The sequence below is a fragment of the Poecilia reticulata genome, chromosome 2, assembly GCF_904066995.2.
Source record: "Poecilia reticulata chromosome 2, P_reticulata-male-v2, whole genome shotgun sequence".
NCBI lineage: Eukaryota > Metazoa > Chordata > Actinopteri > Cyprinodontiformes > Poeciliidae > Poecilia > Poecilia reticulata.
In genome coordinates this window covers 25,529,406-25,549,297 of record NC_088831.1, presented here as the reverse complement: position 1 = coordinate 25,549,297, position 19,892 = coordinate 25,529,406, and the positions used below count along the sequence as shown (strand labels likewise).

At 35.7% G+C, this 19,892-nt stretch overlaps 1 long non-coding RNA gene across 1 annotated transcript; it reads left to right on the top strand.

Annotated features, from left to right (window-relative positions):
- The first annotated feature begins 16,041 nt into the window (after positions 1 to 16,041).
- On the top strand, positions 16,042 to 17,268 carry LOC145554189 (uncharacterized). The gene is made up of 3 exons (XR_014090229.1): positions 16,042 to 16,307; positions 16,750 to 16,886; positions 17,075 to 17,268. It is a non-coding gene; the product is annotated as an uncharacterized LOC145554189 (long non-coding RNA).
- Positions 17,269 to 19,892: the final 2,624 nt, after the last annotated feature.

Below are 19,892 nucleotides of genomic sequence, written 5' to 3'. Positions count from 1 at the left end.
AAAAAAACAATCTACTTTTATGATGACCAACTTTGTATACATGGAGCAGATTTCCAATCAGACTTGCTGTTTTGAGCAAATTTTTTCTCGTGGATTGTAATTTTGCCTCCCGGCAAACACACACACATTGGAGATGGACAAACGTACACACACACAAGCAGATGTTTCGCAGAGTGTGCTGACTGATACATGCCCGGTGCCTAATTGCAGGTTTATGAAATCTGCAGGTTTCGGGTGCCAAGCAGCTTCCAAATAGATGCCAAGCGGTTGCCGTGACAGCAGGTCGTGACCTTCTTGTAATTGTAGAGATGAAACCATTTTCCCTTGCTCATCTGGTATGTAGATTTGTGCCAGCACAAACCACTGGCAGCACGGAAAAAAGAAACACAGTCAAATTAAACAAAAACAGTATAAAGGGAAAAGACAGAATATTGATTTTGTTTTTATCAGGGTTTTTTTTCTTTTTGCCTGGGCAATGTAGTCAACTAATACTGATGCTGTCAAAACACACTACCAATCTCTATCCTTGAAAAATAATAATTTCCCAGTCAATGTGAAGAAAAAGATATTTCTCTGGTATTAAAAAATCCTGAACTTGTGCATCCTTGTCATTATTTAGACAGTTTCTCATGCGGATGCTGTGATAAGCTCCGAGGGTGACTGGAAGCAAGCCATCTTGATCAAAGCAGCATATTTCCACACTACAGTGCCATGACCTTTGAAGCTGACTGGCTAGCTCTGATGTCATAATCTGAAAAGGCATCAGTGTCAGATTTTCACTTGATCAGCTGGTAAAAGTTGACATCGGTCAAATTGTGTGTGTTTTTTTTTTCTTTCCCCCTTTTGCCAAACAAGGCAGTAAAGACTATGTTGGAACAGAAAGTGGACTCAGATTGTTTGGTGCTGTTTCTTTTGCGAAAAAGGGCAACATTGTGAACATTTTTCAACGTCTCAATGACCCCAGTGCAGAGAGCTGCTTTCATAAAGTACTTTGTGGTCAAAGAAGTGAATGCTTGTTGAAATAGTTTTGTTTCAGAAGGAGAAACTGTTTGAAATCTCGGACAGATCCAGAAAGCAAAACTTGGTTTCAAACAAACATTCACAAATCAGCAAATGTAAAACTACTGGATGTGCTGAACAAAGCAACATGTCGAAAAAGAAGAAAAAACACGAAAAAACTTTAGAAAAATGCTTTATATTTTTATATATACATTTTCTAATTGTATTGAAAAAACACCAATAACAATCTCACTTAAACGTATTCTTTGTTTTGCATTAAAATGAATATCATGTCTTGGTGCAACACACAGAGTTTATACCTGTATGGGAAGGATAACTATTTTTATCGTATCGTCTTTATGGCATGATGATGTCGCTTTTTAAATGACTTTTGAATCGCAGTGTTTGTGTGTTCTTCCGTCAGCTCAGAGACATGTTAGCACCATTTGTTAGTCTCATTAGGTGTTCCCATTTCATCTGAATTATACATCAAGCAGCCAATCGAGAGCCTGCATCTGGAGCCGCATGGGAACGTCACTGACAATTCCCAGTCGAGGCTTTTCCTTTTAATCAGAGAACTGAGGCAGGATCTGCATTTTTCTATGTAAAGGATGGAAAGATGGAGGAGTATAGAAAGACAGCGAGATATGAGGAAGTCTCATAGGTGGGACAATGTTAAAAGTTTACACGTTTGCAACATGCGGCGTGTTTGATGCAAAGCGTGGCACTAAAGAAAATTCATCCGTCTGTGTTTTTACAAATGCAGCTTTTAAGGTTAGCTGTTGATTCATGTGTATTTGGAGACTTCATATTTGGAATGTAGCCTTCAGGCAAAACACTGAAAAAGAAAATTGTTAACTGTTCTGAAAAAGCATTTGAACAAAATATTGTAAGTATATATATTATTTGGGTTTCATAATAGTGCATTTGTTTTCACTGTTACCTTGCAGCAAGAAGGTTCAAACTTCCTTCTTCCTGAAGGAAGTTTGCATGTTCTGCAGCAGGACAATAATTTGTAACACACAGGCAAATCAAAATTTATTTAAAAAAAAAATTAAGTGGGAAATTGGACGGCCTACTCAAAGTCTTTTCCTAAGCTTGATTGAGATACTATGAAATGAACGAAAGCAGGCTATGCAGAAATGAAAGCAAAAATTCCTCCAGTGATGTTAATCTCTACTTCCTAATCATTATCTGTAATGCCAAAGGTTTGATAGCTGATGTTGTTGCCACAGTAACCTATTTGAACCCATTTTTATTTATTTTTTTTATCTTTGAGTGATGTTAACATTTGTTTTAGGATCTGCATCATTTATGAATGAAAACAAGCAATTCTTACATGGCTAATTCTTTACATGGCAAATTATTTCCCACTGCTCTGGACAACCTAAGAAAACATTGCACTGTGCTTGTATGTTTGAGCACTGAAAACCCTGCACAGATCAAGCCACATTCACCCAGCTGCACAGAGATTCAAACTGAGATTTTTTTTTCTATACACTGACACGCATTTCCACACTTTCTCACTCTGAGCAGTACAGCAGGTGTGTCAGGGGTGGTTAGTGTCTGTCTAGCCCAAGGACACTTGGTTGAGCCACTCAAACGCCTGCTCTTTGGAGACAACAAGGATGTTTCCTGAGTTACAGCTACTGGTTTTGTCCTTGGGGGCCCACGGAAGACGTGTCTTCTCTCATACAGATTTATTTCTATCTCTTCTAATTCAAACTTAAGCCTGGAGGTCTTTTATGACAAGATTTTCTTGGTATAGAATTTAAACTGAAAGCCCAACACGTTACAAATTGCCATTAAATGTTTTTTTTTTGTTACAAAATTAAAGCAGGATTTATTTTTTTATTTTTGTCACTGGACGTTGTCATTATACCCTCAAAATGTTCCAAGTCCTACGACCAAACAAGTCTTCTTTTTTTTTTACATTTTCTAGTTGGTCTTTTTTCCAAGTTTACTTGCAGATGTTTCAAAGATTAATGCGACACATTTATGCATTGGAAAAAAGAACTTTTGTGCTGAAAATTTCATTATAAGTGGGAAAGAATTAACAGTTAATATAGTAACGTTTAGCATGAGTTATGATTCCACATAATGCATGTTACGTATGTTAAAGATATATGTTCCTATTTTCTACTAATATTTTGGGAAAGACAGCGTGTATTTAACCAAATTCCGATATTAAGTTTTATATCTTGCACCTGCTTGTTCGTTGTAGCAACAAGCTAAAAATAATAAGCTTGTTACTGTACAGTTTTAAAGTTGCATGCGTTAAAACCAGATGTAACAATCCAAAACATTGCACCTCCACTCCTCTGCTTGGATATTTGTTTGAAGAATGAAGAATGTAAATGTGCTACAGTGTTACTCCATCAGGACAGAGTATGTTTTTTTCAATGACATTTGAGAAACACTTGCATAAATTATAAGCAGTGGAGCGTAATTCTGGTAAGAATAAATCATGTTCCAGCATTGTCTTAGCAATGACCTGTAAATGGCCTCACTTCTTTTCTTACTACTACTTTAAGTGAGCACTCTGTCTAAACTGATGAATATTCACTAACATCGGCATGCTTAATGCTTGAAATTGTTCACACACTAGGGAGTCTTTTTAATCTTGGATTAATTTTCTACTAAATAATATTTTACCAGTCTGGAACATTCAAACTGTCAACAGAGAAAGGAAAAGTTTTTTTTTTGTTAACAAAAGTCCAATTTTTAACTCTTTTTTAAAAATTGGTGACCTCGTTATTCGTCTTTACGCATTTGTCAACACACTTCTCTTGTGCTTTACAAATTCTCTTTCAACACAAGGTTACATAACACAATTGTCCTCTTTAAAACATCCTCTTTGTCAGAAAACAATTATCCCCTCCTCACGCCTATAGTGTTTCATTTACATAGAAATTGACGAGCCACAATTGATGCTTTAAAGCTACGTTCGGGCAGCAAGGTTAGCCAGGAGTCAGTAATTAAGGAGGTCCTCTAAGTGTGTCAGTTTTGCAGGCAAATATTCATCCACTCAGAACTGAAAATGTAAATAAAATCTAATTCATTCCAGAAGATGCCTGCAGGATTTTAATATGTAAAATTGTTGCAGACAGCAACGCTTGGTGCAAGGGGTTGAACGTGGACCAGGTCTCCTTGCCTCTAACTGCTTCTGTCTCTCTGAAGACAAAGTAGGAAAAAAGAACTTGCATTTAATTTTGCAGAGATGCTCCAAAGAGGCTACCGACTCGCAGTAACAAGGACAAGTTCTAGTTGCAAATCCACCAACTTAGCTGACTAGCATTTCAATCCTAATTCAAACCATCGGATACAAACCAAAACGAAAGATTTTCCGTGAACTTTTCTATAATTATGAACAGCTTTCAAAAAGGAAATCTATTGTTTGAGTCATTTGAAAGGCAGAAATGGTAGCAGATAGAGTCAATATGTTTAAACCCAAGTTTTAAATCCTGTAGGGCTGAACACCATCAGCCTTTGCCCTCTTTCTTTCTCTTTTCTTGCGTCTGTCGCAGCAGTCGTCCACAACGTCTTCATGATATTGACACAAGGACATAACTGGAGATTTTCACGCTATAGGTCTTCATTAAATTAGGTTTTAATCCCAGGGAGTCTCACTTGCCCAGCTCTCCTGCTGAAATAGACTGCTGCACGGACCAATTTAATCCACTCTGACCCCCTTTGAATATATATATAAAAGGAGCATAAAGACTGAATTATGCTGCTGAGATTTGGAATTCATACCGAGAAAGTTAAAAAAAAGATTTTGGTCCCATGAAATTCAAGGTATTTGCAAGTACATGTCTTCACTTTAGCTCAGACGTGAAGTGTTATACAAGATAAAGAAATGGCTAGTCTTTATCAAAAGCTTAATACATTGTCAAAAGCGTTAGAAATAGAACCACAGCACAACCATCACCATCGTCTACTGGTATCGGCCTGTCGGGTCAAATCTGTGGCATTTATAGTTTCCTTGAGAGCTTTATGTGAGCTTTAGTTTATCCAACAAATTCTAAAGTCTACGATTCCTCCCCAAGCCTTTCAGTCAAGAAACAAAGAGCGGTCTGATCGAGGGAATACAGCGTTTCAAAATCTGGGATGATTGTGGAAGTCTTGTAGTTTGTCCCCAGCTTTAAACGCTAAAATAAAGTGTTTAGTGAGTGTATATGAATATATACTGTATGTAGAATGAAAGGCAGTTTTGAAGCACTCATTAAATATTCTGTTGTACATTACTTCCACCATATAGAGCGTTACAAATCGGTCCACATTAAATATTCTGTTGTACATTACTTCCACCATATAGAACGTTACAAATCGGTCACGGGGCATTGCAAATATAAATGCAGGAGCAACTCTGCAGCAGCTGGCACCAGCTATCTCACACTGAGGGCCTGTCTCTCTGTCAACAGATGCCCTCAGACACTGTGATAAAAGCTCTCATAAGAAAACTATATCTGAGACTTAAATTGGTCCGAACCGGCCACTTAATGCTTGCCATTAATCTGTGGAATCCCAAGGCTAGCTGTCCTGACTATCTGCCAGGTTTCCTTCTTGTAGTTGGGGCTCATGTCTTTTCATCTTCTTGCTTCTCTTTGATACGAATTAAACTGCACTTATCCAGTCAGAATGACATACCAGTTTTTGAAGCTGTGTCCTGATGAGGGGGATCAGTCATTTGATGTCTCACTCGGCTCTGGCATGCAGTTTGATGTCATCTACGTTGGAAAAATGACTGTGCCTAAGAATGCTCTACTTTGATACATTGCAGAGATATGATGCTTAAAAAGAAAAAGAGCACCCGAGCATAATGCTTTTTCCCATCCTTTGAAACCTACAGAACATCTCATGATATTGTTTATGTACACACTAACACCTAAAGGCAAATTTACTTTCCAGGTGATCAAACGTGCAAGCTTTAGGACTGCAAGACATTTCCTTTAAGGAAACAGGCTGCTCCCACATGCAGTCTCTGTCCACTTTAATCCTCTTGCAAAACATCAGAGAAATTCTGATAGTTTCCGATCCAATGTGTGCAGAAATGTCCAAGATTTCAAAGTGTACACAAACTTTTATGTACAGTAGTGCTTGAAAGGAAAGAAAAAATATCAGTGGAATTGATGGAAGTAATTTCTACTTCCATCATCTACAAAAACAAGTGCATGCGCGCGCAAAACTCCGCAAACCCAGCAAGGTTTTAAAAGACACATGGAAGGATAAGCAGAGAGCACTATTAGCCTAGAGTGACATAAAGGAGTGTTAGATGTTTGTTAATCATCATTGCAATGAATGACTTTACATTAATTTGTATAATAATTCATGATATGCTCCGACTGATTTGCTCTGCAGCATAATGCCTGTAATTAGTTGCTGCAAGTCAGAAAAGTCTTAAAAACTGATCATGTGGATGACTTTCTTTAAAAGTTATAATAGTTTGTTGGTCATCCTTCTTTTAGATATTTTAATCTAAGTCAGTGTGCCAATACAAACATCTTAACATGTATAACAATTCCTAAATACCAGGAGTCTTGTCCTCTTACCTAATTGTGGGTCTTAAAATTGCCCTGATTGGTCAAAGTAAGGACTCCACTCGTCTCCTTTAGGTGTGTTGTGGTACCTGGTTACAAGAAGTCAACAGAATATCTACAAAAACAGGCAACCAGACTTTTGCTGATCTAAGCCTGGTATACAATTTGGATGATTGGGAATTTACAAGCATGTTAGCAGAAGATCCTTTAGATCCTGCACGCTTTAAAGCGGCACATCTACATGGATCTGACTTGTTTCTCCAGTACTTTCCACAATGCTTGATTTGACTTAGATCTGAGGAACTCAGAGGCCTTTTTGTACTCCTCAAGCTGTTCCTGAATCAGTTTTATCATTGGAGGATGATTTAACTTGGTGAAAGTGGTCACAGCAATTGGAGAAAACTGTTTCATAAAAGGATGTAAATAACCTGTACCACTGATTAGGTGGTTGGTGCATGTCAAAGCTACATCCACATGGAACAATTCAAAATTTCCAAGCAAAATATTATCAAATGCATCACAATGACTCCATTTGTTCCTGAGGTAAGTGAGGCACACACAGCCATCCACGCATACATGTAATTCAAGAAAAGGTGATTCATGAGTCCTCTTTCTTCAATTGAGCCACAACCTGAGAGTCACAGTTTCATTTGACACCTGTCTATCAGAAGTTATAATCAATGCTTCACCAATTTAGAAAAATACTTGCTGGTCTGTCAGATAAATGCAAATTAGTAAATTAATCCAAATTTAAGTGTCCCTTATGTCCATCAGGTGATTGGTATGAAGGATGTTCTTCATTTAGTAAAAGCTGATCCTAATCAAATCTGTTAATTTTATGATGCAACACTCCATCACACATTGGGCAACGTTGCCCAATTCTTCAGAAGAGCTAAGCTTGAGTTGTTAATGGTAACAAGCTTTTTATGAATTTGCGATCACAAAAAAAAAAAATCTATTTTGGTCATGCATCTTTTATTCGGGAGCTGCATACAACATTCACAAATGTTCGTCCTGAACATTTGTTTCACTAAATGAAATAAATGTAAACACTTTCACCAGCATCAGAATTGGTCTCACCACTGGCTGCCGTAATACAAGTCATTCCCACTGATATGTCCAGGCTGTGTCCACACTGCTTGACCTTTTCTGCATCTTGTAAGATTACAACGTCATACCTCAATTAAATACTTGGTTGAGATTTTAGGTGGTTAAGTAACACAAAGTTGAGCATAATAGTACTTCTGCCAGCTTTGTGCATCAAGAGAAAAGATACATTTTTGCCTTAATTAAAACTGAGTCAGGTTTGAAGGAGATGCTCTTTAAATTCTTTGTCACAAAATGTCTTGGGACTAAATTACGAAACACTATAAATACTTTTGCAAAACACTGTATATATATATATATATATATATATATATATATATATATATATATATATATTCTCAGTCCAAGTTAAAAGTCCAGACATCCTTTAAATCACCCATATTTCATTATGATCAAATTGGCCAAATGATTTTGAAATATGTCAGCCCTGAACATAAAAATGTGAGGATATTTACTTCCCTTAATGTTTGACTGATAAAACTGTTGTTCTCTGAAATGCACTGAAATAGAGTGCTTTCCAGTATTTTTAGTAAGCAAACAACATAATCAGACATGAAGGTCAATGGTGTTTGCTTGGTGCTCTCTAGTTCACAATTAAAAACATTTCACCTGCAAGGCCTTAAGTTCAGGTAGGAGCTGCTTTTACAAATTAAGATAAATAGACTAAATGATATCCACACAGATCCATTTGCTCTAATCTATTTGCACTTTAAAAGTGCTGTTATTTCGATTATCGAGAGCTCTGAGACATTATGCTGTTCCAAACACAAACTTTATTATAGTCAACGGCCAGTTTCTGCTTTTGCTAAAGTATTTTATGTCATTGAACCATATCAGATCCAACAAGTTAAAATGCACTGCATCTGACGTCACTGATTAGCATCCATCCATCCATCCATCCATCCATCCATCCATCCATCCATCCATCCATCCATCCATCCATCCATCCATCCATCCATCCATCCATCCATCCCTGGATAGATGGAAGATTCCTGGCCAAAAGAGAAATAAATAATCAACTATATATATATATATATATATATATATATATATATATATATATATATATATATATATATATATATATATATAAAAGGCCTTTATATATATATATATATATATATAAAAGGCCTTTATCTCTTGTAAATACTGCAAAATCTTTCAGTTTTGCAGTATCTGATATGTTTCTCCCGACTTTATATTTCACCAGCCTGCTTTAAAACATAATGGTACGGCATCGGATCATCAAATCATCTTGTCTATCCCCAGGCTATTTCACACAGGCCATCAGGTTTCAAGTTATTATGCTACTCTGAGAAATAAGTATAATACCCACTACGGAGCCATAGGTCTGCGGAAAACTTTAGATTCGTTTTTTTTTTTTTTTTTTAATAACAAAAGGAATATTTCTTGCAGGAATATTTGAAAAGAAATAAGTAATATTTCTGACTACAAGGTATGAAAAACCCACAGTCATGTACACTTTGTTTGGGGTTTGCAAGTTATACAGCATCTCAGTGAATAATCCCCCAGTTTTCCTAGATAAACTACCAAAACCAGCTTGGAGAACAACTAATGCAGCATCCTTTCTCAATTTCAACTCCAAATCCCCAAATGAACTAATTCTTTTACTGATCTGGGAATTCAAGTCCTATTTTCCTAATTTGTTGTCCTATTTTCTTTACTTTTGCAGTTTTTACAACAATTGGCTTAAATGTTCATTTTCATCTCAACACCAGCCTTCGATAATTTAAAATCAACTAACCGTTCCAAAGTCTAATGCACAAAATCAGTCAAGCCCAAAACCAAAACACAGGAAATCTGACTGAATGAAATCATTCTGTTAAACAATGTTTTTATACAGCCAATCAATGTACATCGATCTTCAAAGTACTGGAAACTGTTTCCACTAAAACATTTATATGACTTTTATGTTTCAGTTTTACAGCTGCCTGCAAGCAAACACACCACAACCATCTGCATGATTCAGTTTTCTTATTGTTCAGAACATTCATTGTTTGGGAGTGGCACGTCATCGGATGTCTGTCTGTTCTTCTGCTTCGTTTTTTTTTTCTTTACTATTAACAGTAGGAGGTACGGTAAAAACAAATTTACAGAAGGAGTACAAATGTACACACAAAAGCAAAAATACAAGCAAATATCTCGAAAAATCTTCAGAATGCATCTGATGTCACACTGCAGATATGACCGCCTGGAGTGTCAGATCCACTCTTGGTAGTCAGGGACTATGAGACAGACATAGCACGTGAGACAAATAGTAAAATGCATCACTTACCTGTTGGTTTAGTTAAATACATGATCATGAGCATTAATCAGCCTTTATAGATTTAACTGTGTTGTGTGTCACTAGCCTCTTCTCCTTTTGTGACAGATCAAATATAGCACAACCTTAAACCCTAAATTTTATGTCAAAATTCAGACTGCAGCTACCAAAAATAGATCAACTTTAAGTCAGTTATGTTTCCATAGGGTCAGGTTGTTTTGAATAGACTTTTATCCTCAATTAATGAAATCATCATTTAAAAAAATGATGATTTCTGGCTTTTTAAATATTCTTGATCATTTATGATATTACATTTTTATATATCTGAAATAACCTTTCAATGCAAACATTCCTACCTCTTATTCTATCACTAACAGCACTTTTTATTTGTCAGCTGTGTCCGCTATTTCAGTTTTTTGTATTTGCCACAAAAAGAGGCACATATTACAGCTATTATTCACAGATGGAAATGATAGACTTCCTGTGCAGTATCAAAACTCAGACTTGTGCTTTTCAGATGCTGAAACAGAACTGGTGAGATATTTTAAATGTATCCCTTTGGTAATTCCCAAACAGCTTCAGTAACAGTAGACCAACAACTGCACATTGAGAAACAGCATTGTAGAAACTATGCAGTTTCATAATGGCATGAAGCTAAATTGCGATTCTCCATTAGTTCAAAATATTCATGTTAATCAACGCTTACACAATAAAGGGTCCGTGTTCATGTGCAAACCAGTGGAAATGGGATCATAAATAACCCTTTTGTTCCAATACACCTAACTGGCTGAGGAGTTTGAACGACTTCTGACCTTGGAAACTCCTTCCTGAATGAAAGTTTATAAAATGGAGATGTCCACCTCCACGCTGCAGCCCACACAGCCAAACCTTTGCAGCAATTTATGTAACCAGACAAGGAACGGAAGAAAGGCAGAAACACAGAGAGGTTGCAAGAAAGAAGAAAGATCATATATGGCAAGAATTGGCGTATATGAATCCAGGAAGAATTGGATTCAAACTCTTATTAACTCTCATAGTGCTGTGTAATCTCATGATTAAAATGATGACAATTAGGGTCGTATCAGAGGATGAAGTGGACAGATTTGTAAATTCATCTTGTTTGCCTCCAAGCATTAAAATGAGCCGTCAGAAAAAGGATTTATAATAGGTAGAAGGTAGGTAGAAGACGGATTGACTAACATTTAAGAGAAATGCAGTCTAGTTTTAGACAAACATGACTCAAAACAGAAATAAAGAGCACATCCGGGTGGAACTATTTTCAACTGTGGATACGCATATTTGTTACACAATTGAGTAAATACACAATCATACAGCGCATGTAGAATTGATTTCAAATATGCTCAAGTGTCTGTAGGCCACATTTCACCGAGTGGTACGTAATGGCCAATTAATGTCATTAGTGTGTCTGACGGACGACTGCATGAAAGAGAAATCCATATCTGGCTCTAACTAAGCAGGAAACACAAGTGCTTTGTTGACGGAAAATTCTAAGAGGAAAAATACTATTGTCCACTCCACTCAAACTTGTTCAAAACAGACTGAGAAGAGATGACCCCAAGGCTTTCCAAAGTTTAAGATAATTTCCTGTCACACATTTAGTAGGCTCCTACACAAACCTATTTTAACTCACACTCTGAACAGTGACAGGGGTGTTGGGATATGGGCTAAATGCCAGACCTATCTCTGCCTGAGGAGATAAACTCAGTCTCTACACTCATGGTCTCTTCACTTACTCCTCAAACACTCCTAATGATCCCACTGCGGATGAAGTGAGGTAGTGTGTGTGTGCAGCAGAAGTGTATGTCGCTTTTCAAGAGTGGAATACACCTAAACTTTTCTACTGTACTTGGAAGCTCTTCTTTTACCAAAAATACTTATTTTTGAGCAAATAACAATTTAATCCCAATCTATTTTGTACGTTTGTCTAGACAATGAAATGTACAACTTAAGAAGACATTGGAGAATGATAAAAATATTAATATGAAAAGAATCACAGGCAAGTTGTTGAGATAAATAGGTTTAAGCCCATAAGTATAGGCTCCAAAACATCTAACCCTGGCAGATTTAGTTAAAAAAGATTTTTTTTATTCATGAAATAATGTGAAAGGAGTATGAATTTAGAAAAAAAATGTGTATAATTTAATGAAATTGTTTGAAAATAGGTTATGCTTCATGGATGGCCAAACATTTTTTTTTGTTTTGATTTGAATCTCTTCTAGCAATCTTTCTTAACAAAAAAAATATCAATTTCCAAAATTAACCTCACAAACTCTAATAAATAACATGCCAATTGAAGTGTGTAGCATGTACTATGTCTCTGAGTACAATGTAGTTTGATAACTAGAACATTTTTGAAGAAATTTAAACAGGGCCTGCTAAATTGTGCCCGTCGGTTGGAACTCAGCGATCTGATGCTAAAAATTAGCATCAGTGCTAAAGTAAGCTATAATGTACTCAATACCATGTAGAGTGCAACAAGCATGTTGAGTAACATGAACTTACTCCATTTAGTATGTAAAAATTAGTGCATAAGCTAAAATTAGCCAAAGTGCTAATGTTAGCCTAAATCCTGCCAGTGACATGTGGGGTATAACTAGCATGTTGTCTCACATTTTGACATCCTCCATCCAGTCTGCTAAACATTGTTAATACATTTAAAAAAGTAGCTAAACAGCTTATTTTAGGTAAAAGGCTACTGCTAAAAAAAATCAGATTTTTACTTTGTGGCACTGGGTTACCAGAAAATAGGCTCATCTCTTAGCAACAGATTTACAACAAATATTGTTGTTGTTCAAAAAACATAAGATTACCTCTGTTCTTTTGGAATACTACTTAACGTATACTACTTATCAAGAATTGTGCAGTTGGCGAATTTGGTAAAAAAGTCAAGTTGGTTTTTTTTGTGTGTGTCATCGGTGGAAAATATATTATAAAACAGACATTTCTACTTCGTGGCACTTGGTTACCAGAAAACACGCTCATCTCTTAGCAACAGATTTACAACAAACATTATTGTTCAAAAAACATAAGATGGAATACTACTTCACGTATACTACTTGTGCAGTTGGTGAATTTGGCAGAAGAATGAAAATGTTTTTAGTTCTTTTTTTGTCATTGGTGGTAAATATATTATAAAACAGACATTCAACACAAAAGTAAAAATATGATTTATACTTCGTGGCAGTTTGTTACCAGAAAAAAAAAACGTTAATCTCTTAACACCAAATTAATAACAAATAATATTTATGTTTATAAAACATAAGTTCTTTTGAAATACTGCTTATCTTCTTAGACAAAAGAAATCTACAGTTGGTAAATTTAGCAAAAGTAAAAATCAGATGTTTACTTCGTGGCACTTGGTTACCAGGAAACACAATTATCTCTTAGCAACAGATTTACAACAAATATTGTTATTGTTCAAAAAACATAAGATTTCTTCTGCCATTTTGAAATACTGCTTATGAAGAATTGTGCAGTTGGTGGATCTGGTAGAAAAGTCAAAATGTTTAGTTTTTTTTGTGTGTCATTAGTGGAAAATATATTATAAAACAGACATTTATACTCCGTGTCAGTTCGTTGCCAGAAAAAAAAACCCGCTCATCACTTAACACCAAATTAATAACAAGTAATATTGTTTATAAAACATAAGCTCTTTTGAAATACTGTTTATCTGCTTAGACACAAGAAATTTACAGTTGGTAAATTTTGCAAAAGTAAAAATCAGATGTTTACTTTGTGGCACTTGGTTACCAGGAAACACGCTTGTCTCTTAGCAACAGATTAACAACAAATGTTATTGTTAAAAAAAACATAAGATTTCTTGTGCCCCTTTGAAATACTACTTATTTTACACTACTTACTACTGAACAAGAATTGTGCAGTTGGTGATTTTCCAGAAAAATTATGTTTTTGTCAAATATATTATAATACTGTCATGGGGTATGGTTGGTGGTGGTGGTGAGGATGAACGCCGAGACCCAGACGATGATAATGATGATGATTATTTAATAAGGAGAAGCTCAAAACAGTCCAATGCACGCGGCACGGCAGAGAGAATAGCACACAGCTAATTGCCGGTAGCAACAGATAGAGGACTGAAAAAACGAAAGCCGACGCCGACACAGGACTTAACCAGTTCTACACGACTGACAGACTGACGCTGACAAAGACAAGGACCCGACAAGAGACAAAGACAACAGGTGGGACTAAATACACAAAGAGGGTATTCAAGGAATTGGACACACATGGGAAGCAATCACCGGGGAAGATGCAGAAACAGAGACTCAGGACAGAAACTAAACACAGAAAAACCTTAAAATAAATACACAGAAACACGGATCATGACAAATACATATGTACTATGCTCTCCTATGCTTTGCTATGGCAATTCCCCTATAAGTAAATTTGTTGGGACATCTGATCTGGGAAGATTGGCTGTTGTGAAACATTTTTTCCGCACGTGAATATTCAATCTAAAATGAAAACCATTAATTTGGTTGGAAACTATGTTTATAATGGTCTTAAATATACCAGAACTAGAACATTTGAAAATAAAATAATTTTATATCTTTTGATTTTCCATGCAGTACATAAAAAAAATGTAACATACTACTGACTGGTTAGATACTTTTGATGCATTTGAATATACTATGCATACATCTACATATATGGCATTAGTACCTCCAGTGAAGTGAGGGAGAAACTTTAAGTGATTACTTTCAGATTCACTACCTCACCCAGGAGCCCCTTGGCACACGGACGGGAGTTGACACGAGTTTAATCCAGTGTCAAACGGTGAATTACCATTTTATATCTTGCATGCAGACACCTATAGTAAACAATTCACGAGTTTCTAGATGCTTTCAAGCCGATGTCTTTTCACAACCTTGAAGAGAGGTGAAGTGGCAACTCTCTGCGTTTCACTCTTCCAAAGCACTTCAAGATTTTTAAAAGCGGATTTTGAAGTGCAGGAATCATAGTTTCCAGTACATGGAACAGAAATATTGTCTCCACGGAGCCCCAAAAATAGGTCATGCTCTGCTCTCTGATCTACTTCATAGTGTTACATAAAATATACTCTGCCTTCCATCAACTCCCCACTTCATTCGCTCACTCTCACACAGGCATACAAAAAAAACATTTGTAGCCATTTTTTTGCTATAAATATAAATGTAAAACATTTAAAGCAGGACCTTCAAAATGTGAAAATTCAAAGTATCTATTGTCTTGTTAGGGTGGTTTGGGGAATTGTAGCGTAGCAGTAAATGTGCTGCAAGACTTTTTTTTTTATTTCATCTAATAAATTAAACCTGAAAAGCTTGTCACAGTGAATCATGCTGATATCTAACAGGATCATGACGTGAAGTATCTTTGGCCTTTTATCGACCACAACAAAGACAATGTTGCCAACGGAGTGGCAGACGCGTGCTTTTCATGATTCTGTCCCTCCTGATTTGCGCTTTGATTTTATAATCAATTCAGATTTGTTTTTCAGCAACTTGCTTCAGACAAGTTCCATCTGGTAGTCAAAGCCGTTATTACTGATTATGACTTTGTCTCCTTTTACATGAAAGTCAGTGAAGTGAATGTTGGCATTGTCAAAGGATCATCTAGACCTTTTGACATTTGCTTTTGATTTCATACCAACCCAGGTGAAAAAAAGTATACTTTAGTATACTTCAAACATACTTAAATTTGTGAAAGTACACTTTAAGTATACTAATTATTAAGTGTACTATCTATAAGTATATCTGAAGTATACTAAAAATACACTTGTACCAATTTCAAAATTAGTACTTTAAACACACTTAAACATAATTGTACCAAAATACACTTTTAATATATTAAATAAAAGTATACTTTAAGTGAACAAAATATGAATGAATATGTATGAATTTTTAAGTGCCTTAATAATATTTTACTATTTATTAAAATTGGATACAATAAAAAAAGGATAATCATGATGTAATTTTTAAGAAAGTATCCAATCAATTCTCAAGTGTGTGATGTAAAACCTTATAATAAACGGCATTAGCTCTAGTTCATACTCCAGACCAGATGGTGGCGGTATTGCACACTTTCATTTATTTAAAAAACGCCACAAAGAGAAGAAAAAACTTGAACACGGGAGACTGTTATCTGTTATGGCTGTTCAAATTCGCCATTTTTATTCGCACAATATTGCCTTAAAAGTCGAGAAGGCCTTGACAATAGTTACTCATTTTGGTAAATTCAAGCAGGTGACATCCTAATCCGAGTTAGACGACAACACAATGGGACAACAACCGATGGAAATGAAATGTGTGTCACAAAAGGAGCCCGGAGGGACGAAGGCTGCTAAGTGTTGCTAGCTGGTGGTAAGTTTGCTTATTAATTATCTTCATTTAATTATAAACAGTGCGGTAAAGATATATAACTTACGTGGGTTTCATAAATAATTATTTTTATACATTTTATTGTGACTTGTATGATTATTATAACAGGAATCATTCAGCTTCATGTTATAACTGCATGGAGGCTGTTTGTTGGGACTTATACTTTAATTCATAAACTTAACCTGGTTTTAATTAAGCTCCATAAGACAAAGAGACTTTGATATTGTGAGGTGGTTGTTGTTCTAGCTCGTTCATCAATGATTTTATCTTCAACATATGTTTGCAGTCTAACTAAGCAAATGAAGATGAAAGAGGAAGCCAGAGAAATCAGGTGTTATGAAACCTAAAGACTAAGAAATAATATTTCTCTTCTTGTTAATCTAACATTTATCTTTCTTTTTTTTTATTTGTTGTTGACTTTCAGGGCCCTGTGATGGACTGGTGACCTGTCCAGGGTGAACCCTCCCTCTCATCTGATGGCTGCTGGAGATGGGCACCACCAGCCCCCCTCACCACCCTGCAAGGATCACTGTCTTCAGATCATGGATGGAAAGATTTTAAGTTAGTTTGTCTCCTTAAGTCCACACTTAAAACAGCTTCCTAATTATTGCCAACATCAACTGACTCTATGACATTGCTGACAATTTTTTTCTACTTCTAACATAAACATAAAATATTTGCCATTTTTCTGTTCCCTTTAAAATACAAATGTTTTCTCTGTTTAAATGCTCTATTGTTCTTTTTTGTAGGTTTCTGTAAGGTCCAGTGAACGGGAATGTTCTGTCGTTGATCCTCACTTTCATGTTTTATTGTCGCACTTAAATTTTCATGTTCATGTGTTCACTTTTGATGTGTAAACTGATACTTTATGTAAAGTTCATAAAGTTGTGAAAAAAATTGGACAATTTTAAAATATCGGTAATAAAACAAAATATTTGAATTACCTTGGGCATTTTGTGTAATTAATCTTTCCATGTAATTGTAGCCTAGAACAATCTACTGTAGTGTACATAGGCATGTCATTTACAAAATAGGAAAGTAGGAATAAAGACAAATTATGAGTAATTAAAATTGTAGTTTATTATCAATAGCAGGAAATCAAAAAGAAAAATTAAGTGTAATTTAAATACATTACTAATATATTAATAGTATATTTAAAATATTTGAAGTATATTAAATATATATATTTAATATAATTCTGAGACAGAATTATTACACTCAAAATATAATAATTATATCAAAATATAATAATAAAGCTCTGAAATGTGATATTTGAAAAGTATACTTTAAGTACACTTGAAGTTGTTCCAAAAAAGTACGTATAGTATACTAAAATATACTATTAGTTGTAATTTAATACTATTTAAATACTACTAAAGTATACTAAGCACAAAATTTGTTCCAAAATAGTAGTTTAAGTACATCGATAAAAGTATACTAAAGTATGTTAAAATTTAGTATACTAAAGTATACTTTTTTTTCACCTGGGAATATGATGCCATTGACTATCAGCGCTTCGATAAACAAACACAGCATATCATGGCAATGCACTACAAAGAAATGAGGCAACTAATATTGATGTATTATGATGCAAGATCAATTACATTGACTTAGATTTTATTGCATAGGATCTAATTAGGGGAAATGTAATTTTCTTTCTTTGCTAAAAAGTGTCTGCACATTTTAATTTTTAATATCTTAAAATGTTTCCATGATTCTCTGTGTTTTGTCTGATCAGCAATTTTCTTCTCCCATGTAGACAACTTTTTTATTACCTAAAAAAAAAAAAACCACATCTTCTTTCAGCAAGCTGATCTGCAGTCACAGCAACTGGTTTGGAAACATCAAATTAGTCTTTGTCTATACTCAATACATGATTAACGATACTTTAAAGTATAGGAGTGATATAAAGGGACATTTAGGTTTGAAAAAAAATGTTTAAGGCATTGGTAAACTGTCCCATGCTTAACTGCGTTGTTCAAAGCTTTTCAAAAAGATTTTGTTTCATGTTGGGACCATTTTATGTTGATGAGAAGAAATCCATCCCTGAAGGCCAAGGATGATTTCCACATGGGAAAGGAGTCTTTCCTAAAGCTCCTTTGGGAAAGTAAGGCTCCTCATTTCATTCATTCATTTCTGCGCTGCCAGTGATACATTTCATACCTCCATTCGGCTTAGTCCTGTTGGAAAGCTCTTTTTCTTGTCAGGAACAAAAATGTTTATGTGTCATAGTCAGCACCCCTCTATGCTTTCACATGACAAGTGATCCATATGGTCTCGCTCTTCTGTTATAAAACCATTTGGCTCCATATAGGACACATTTAAATCATTTTTTTTAATAATTGAAATCTAAATGACAAACTAATCTCTGCACATTGATTTTCTCATCTCATGCTGTAAGTTAGCTGTGTGATGGATTCCATATTGAGAGTTTTGGTTTGTTAAATAATTCCCATCCCACTTTTACACACTGTGTTACGTCATCCTACTGAGGAAGAATCGGCATCATGTGTTGGCATTTTTAATGGCCGCCATCTTGAGCCTCTTCACATGGCCAACTCCAAGAGACGCCTCCCCTTTCCCCTTTCCCTCACTTTTAGACACAAGTTTGATTAAAAGTGTTCGCTTTGTTCTGGTCCCCTGGGGTTAGTGCTATCGCTCAGCACCTTTCTGTGTGTGTGTGTGTGTGTGTGTGTGTGTGTGTGTGTGTGTGCGTGTGTGTGTGTGTGTGTGTGCGCGCGCGCGTGCGTGCGTGCGTGCGTGTGTGCGTGTGCGTGGGTGTGAGTGTACACACTGTATATGACAGAGAGTGAGTGGAGTGAGGCCCGAGTAGAGTAGAGAGTCTTTGAAGAGCGAGAAGAGGGAGGAAGGGTGCCAGAAGCAGATAAACATGAAAATACCAAGGGACAAAATAAACCAGTGAAGTTGAAGTTATTTTACTTAGAATAAGGGGATAGTGAAGAGATTAGGAAAGATAAAACTTTTTCATGCAGTAGTGATCAGAAGTTTAAATAGACTGACCTTTGACATGAATATTGTTAATTTCAGATTTTTAATATATATATTTTAAGAGTTTTTCAGAGTGGTACGATTGAGCAACATATAATTTCAAGGGATTTTTACAACTACAATTTTGTGCACAGGTTTAAATTTGCTGCACATTTACTGTAATCCACAGAGCTTCAAAGTTATACCCACAGGCTCAAACATCGCCTGATATTACTGTGTCCAACTAGCAGTTCATTTGCCATTAACAACCTTTGTCATAACTATGGTTTGATATTAGCCACTCTAAGTATCAAAAATGATAGAACACACTTAAAGTCAGGGCATTATGTGAAACAGACTTTTTTTTTATATTAAAACATATCTGGAGTGTTGCTTTGCTTTGAATCTTTCACGCATGTTTGAGAAATTGTCAGATTTCCCTTGGCAACCATTCAGGATTGCCTAAACTCTTGCTGTCACAAAGTGCCTCCCTTTTACCCAAATCTCCTCCTTGGAGCTGCAGTTCTTGATCTGAATTAGCAGAACACCCCTCACCTGCACATTCTTTACTCGGCTCCT